Here is a 6000-nt window from a genome sequence, read left to right as displayed (position 1 = left end):
TAACAAAAATATTTTCAATTTTAACCTGAGATAACATACAAACAGATGATGTCTATGGGGGATTAATTATAGTATTGCCTATTATTTGTGTCCAGGGGGTTTGACCTATGATTTTGTTATCAAGAATAGAGTCGCTGATAACATTTAAATAAATAAATTAAACACATTTAGAATGGTTGACGCAAATATGTTGGCTTCTTACTCATATAGAACATAGAAAAAACTTATCAGCGACGTCAGTGATTGGAAATGTTTTGAAAAATATATTTTTTTTTTACCATAATGTCTTGTTTACTTAAACAACTTAACTTTGTAAGTTTTAAAACTGAAAAGTAATTATTTTAGTTGACAAAATAAGACTTATGTTTAAAAAGCAGATTTCGAATGATTTTTATAATCAACCTCGATCTTATCGGAATCGACATATTAGTACAGGTTGTATTTTCTCTTTAATTGTTCTTTCTTTTAAGCAGGACAAAATATTAAGACGAACAATTGTTATTTCGAAACCACCAAGTTTAAATTCTGCCTTAAACGCCGGACTTAACCGAAAGTTAAAGAAAACAATTTCAATCGCTCGAAAAGCCAAAAATATTTAGACGGAAAATAAGTTTATTTTTGTATGAATTTTAAAAGATTGTACAACTAATTAATACAAATATTGAGAAATGTGAATGTGGTAACGGAACTCACATCTGCTGGTGTGGGTGTAGATGTTGTTGCTGGTGCGGGTGTTGATTTTGCTGCTGCTGCTGACTGATATTGGATATTATAATTATTATTATCTTATTATATTTAATTTTTCTCTTAAATTTACTCTTTTATAAACTCTCTCTATTATTTTTATATTATTATATTTTATTTTTTTTTTTTTCTCTTTCTCTTAACTCTTAACTCTTTTATGAACTTTCTCCATTATTTTTTTTTTTTTTTTTTATATACATACATTTAATACATTCATATTATTGTTATTTCAATTACACTCACTGTCATTATCGTTTCTTTGATTTTTGTGCTCTTGAGTTATTTCTTTTTTATTTTTACTTTGAAATGAGTTTTTTTGGTTCTACCTACAGTGGGGTTCAACAATCTACGCACACTTTGTTAAATATACTTTCAAAGTGTCGTGATGGTTTTAAAATTTGCTGTCTAAATGCACGTAGCCTTAATGATGTTAAATTCGATTATCTTAAATATTTATTTAATAATTCTGGTGTTGATGTTATTTGTGTTTGTGAGACTTGGTTGAAGGACGGTATTCCCGATTCCTATTACAGCATGCCAAATTATAATATTTTTAGAAATGACAGAATAACAGATACATGTGGTGGTGGTATAGTTATCTATTGTAAGTCATCTCTTAAATGCAAAATTTTAGATATGTCAGTTGGACTCGAAACGGAATTTTTAATACTAGAAATTTCGGATGCTTGTACAAAAGCTCTCGTAGCTTGTGTCTACATTCCCAATAGAAGCTGCTCTCCATTTACATTTTTCTCAAAATTATCTGAGTTTAGTGCCCTTTATGAACATATTCTAGTGTGTGGAGACTTTAATGCGGACCTATTAAAAAATGACACTCGAGCTTCTCAAATGCAAGATTTTGTATCTTCCACAGGACTACAAATCGTAAACACTATTTACCCAACGCGATTTTCTAAAAATTCTACTCCTAGTCTCCTCGATCTGTTTATTGTGTCTGAATCCACCGCAGTCATTCTTTTCGATCAACTTTCATTCGAATTTTTCTCTGATCATGATCTTCTGTTCTGTACATACGACATTTATTTTAATCACACCGCCACTCCTCTTTCGTTCGAGTTTAAAGATTTTCGTTCAATAAATATTGAAGCTCTACATGCCGCTGCTTTTTCGGCACCATGTTCGAACTGTAGATTAATTTCAGATCCAGATGCTAAATTAGATTATTTTCAGGATTTAGTGACAGAGCTTTATAATGAATATGTTCCTACGAAAACTGTAAGGATCCGAAATAAAAGTTGCCCTTGGTTTACGACTGAAATAATTGAAAACATAAAAGCTCGAAACAAGCTTTATAGTAAATGGAAAAAAAACCCGTCAAATTCAAACTGGCTTCATTATAAAGCTATTCGAAACCGTGGAACAGTTTTGATACGAAACTCCAAAAGAAGCTATTATTGTTCAAAACTAAATACATATCTGTCTTCTAAGAAACTTTGGAGTAATCTCAGGCAGATAGGGATTCAAGGTACTAAAAACTCTTCAAAATGTGAAATTAATCCTGAGCAGATGAACAGATTTTTTCTCGGTGAAGCTAATACCGTAACAAATTTCAATTTTAACGAAAACACAAATCGTTTTTCTCTATCAGATAGATGTTTTGAAGTAGTCTCAGTGAGTGAAAATGAAATTATAAACTGTATTAGACAGATTAAATCAAATTCAACTGGTGAAGATGGTATACCATTACGTTTCATTAAATTGATTTTGCCATTCATTCTCTCCGATCTTACGCATGTCTTAAACCACTGCATTACAACTTCAGTTTTTCCTAAGTCCTGGAAAATTGCGAGAGTAAAGGCTTGGCCACACCGGAGGGTATGCGGTAGAGGTACGGGTAGCGGTAACGATATTTGTATGAAAAAAATTCCACATCTGAACGTTGATGTGTCAGTTTGGAATTTTTTTCATACAAGTACCCTCACCGCTACCCGTACCGCTACCGCATACCCTCCGGTGTGGCCAAGCCTTAATACCTGTTGCTAAAAAAACTTCGCCTCAAACTGCTGCAGATTTCAGGCCAATAAGTATTCTTCCATGCTTGTCAAAGATTTTTGAGAAAATCATAGCTAAACAAATCGTCTTGTATCTGTCGTCAAATAGTTTACTGTATGAGAATCAATCAGGTTTCAGAGCTGATCATAGTTGTTCTACAGCTATGGTCAGTATATTTGAAGACTTAAGATTGACTTTTGATTCTTGCAAACTTAATTTTCTATGCCTTCTTGATTTTTCGAAAGCATTTGACAAGATAGACCATCAAATTCTCTGTTGGAAGTTAAAAAATAAATTTAATTTTGGAAAGAGTGCAGTACGGCTTTTGAAAAGTTTTTTATTTGATAGATATCAAAAAGTAGTTTCTTCTGAAGTCTCTTCAAATCTTTTATCTATAAAGCAAGGTGTACCGCAAGGCTCAATCCTTGGCCCAATCTTATTTTGTATGTTTGTAAATGACTTGCCATCAGTTTGTAAATACTCCACGGTTCATTTATATGCGGATGATGTGCAATTCTACTCGAATAAACCTAGTGGTGATGTAATACAGCTAATCAATAATTTAAATGAAGATCTTGCACGAATTCACACTTGGTCAGTGGAAAATGGACTACTTTTAAATCCAAGCAAGTCACAAGTCATTCCAATAGCTCATAAGCTGCCGCAAATTGATAGCCTACCCAGCATTAATCTGTCTGGTTGCTCTCTAAAAATTGTAAAATCAGCAACAAATCTTGGTTTTATAATCAATACTTCTTTATCTGGTTCTGAACATACTAATTTTATAATCAGGCGTGTATATGGGTGTCTGCGCAAGCTATGGATTACTGCATCATTCACACCCACTGATACTAGGCTGAGATTAGTCAAAACACTTATTTTACCTCTTATAACATACGCTGAAAATGTTTACTGTGATAGTGACACTCTTTCCCAACGCAAGCTTCAAGTGGCTTTTAATGATGCAGTAAGATATATTTATGGTTTGCGTAGATACGAACATGTTTCTCCTTATGTTTTTGCTGTTCTTGGTACCTCGTCTCTCAAGCGCTACATGGACGCTAGAAACTGTTTGTTTTTGCATAATATTTTGATCAAAAAGACTCCCGTGTATTTGTACAACAAATTAACTTTCCCACAATCTCAAAGAACCTTTTGCCTTATACCATCTCGTTTTAGATATTTAAACTCATCAAGACTTTTCTTTATATACATAATAAAAATATGGAACTCTTTACCGATGAACATAAAAGGAATTTCAAATAGCGCAATTTTCAAAAAAGCCCTTTTTTTATATTTCTCTCTTCTTATTTAAATTCTATTTTTACATGTTATTTATTATTTTCTTAAAATTTGTTTCTAATTTAATTATTTTTGTTTTCTATTTTTGTAATAGTTTTTAAGTTTTTTTTTTTTGTTTTTATCTTTGTTAAACAAAGTCATTAATGTTATAAAATCAAATGTAAAGATATCTAAGTACTATAAAAGATATTTTATCTTAATGTACCAATTAATTTATAATAAATTGAATTGAATTGAATTGAAATTGAAATTGAAATCTAAGGGTTTTATTTCGAACTTACTGAGGACCAAAATTGAAACCCACCTTGTCCGGTGAAAGTAATACATCGATAGTAAGGAAATACTGTGTTGAAGGTGGCGCACGGAGATTGGAGTCTCAAGCAAGTAGGCGTAACTCTACACAACTGACTGCTGGAAATTATTGGATGACGCCCTTCCACCATAAATTATTAACCGGGTATTTTAATAATTTTTTATTATTTTGTTATTTTTTTTTTCGTTATTGTGTATGTTAAAGTTTAGTAAATTGTATTATCAAATCACTGGTTGTCCTCTTGTTACAAAATCGTAGCGGCCAGTCATTAAGCTTTCATTCACGATATTTCTTAAGTCAAGAATTGATTAGCTTAATTTTACTGCAAATCTAGTTTGTATTGGTTATGGTTTTTGGGGTGCAGATGGATAATTCTTTGTTATTTTGGGCCATTACAATAAGTTTGTAGTATTTATGTTTTAAAATCTTGGAGGCGTTTTAAATTTGTCACCCTAATAAATTCATTTTATTTTCTGATATAATACAGCAGGTACAGTAAAAGGTACATAAAATCAACAAATAAAAAAAAATATTACACTCTGAAACTTGATAAAATGTTTGCTTTTTCGATAAGAAGGATACAAAAATTCTATTAAAAAATGGGTGTTTTTTTGCGGACAAGACGGAGGGGTTGAAGGTCAAAAATATAGTTGAATAAATTGTTTTAGGAATATTATCATATGACACATGTTTTTGAGGTATTTTTTGATGATGATGATGAAATTCGGGATGAAGGTTTTAGATTAAGCAGGGACAAAGGATTCATAAATCCTCAAAACTATGGTGAAAGGGTGTTTTTTTTATGGGTTGAGTTTTGTGTAAGAAAGGTATCATAACAGCTGACAAAAATGTTGTTAATTTTTTAAACTTGGTGAAAAGTTTTGTTTGTTACAAGAATTGAGAATCTAAAGTCTACAGAATTATCTTGAATGAAAGGGTGTTTTTTTTTTCTAAGAAATAATGAAATTCAGAATTAGAACCACAAAAAGTGTGACAAAAATGGTACCCCAATTTCATTCATAACAGAAACCAAGAATGTAAGCAGTCTATAAAAATGTTTTAGGTGAAAGGGTTTTTTTTTTTTTTGTGTTTTGGGAAATAAGGAAAATCTGCGATAAGTTCAATAAAATCAATGGTATAAAAGGTACACTTACGTTATTTCTTAAAAATGTTGTTTTTGCCATTGGAATTACGAATAAAATAAATTGTTTTTATGTGAAAGGGTGTCTTTTTTAGGTGTAGAGAAAATGGGGGTTTATTGAAAAAACTAAGTAATAGCAGTGGTACACTATTGAAACAAGAATCTATAGTGTCTATTCTATAAGAATATCATGGTTAAAAGGGTGTTTTTTGAGTGATAACAAAATTGAGGGGCCACCCTAATGAAATTTGGTAAAAACGTTGCATTTGGTATAAAAAGCAACAATAAAGAGTTTTCATAACAAAAGTTGGTAAAAGGGTGTTTATTTCAAAGAAACAGTAAAATCTATGAGTGTAACTCAGCGAAGCAATTGGGATTAGTTTATTATTTTGTTGCTAATTAGTTACGGCAATTTTAATTTGTTTGCTCCGGTAGTTTTTGTTTTATAGGGTGCTTCGCTAAGTTCATATGATTTTGTTGCTCCGAT

The sequence above is a fragment of the Episyrphus balteatus genome, chromosome 3, assembly GCF_945859705.1.
Source record: "Episyrphus balteatus chromosome 3, idEpiBalt1.1, whole genome shotgun sequence".
NCBI lineage: Eukaryota > Metazoa > Arthropoda > Insecta > Diptera > Syrphidae > Episyrphus > Episyrphus balteatus.
This window is presented reverse-complemented; position numbering follows the sequence as displayed.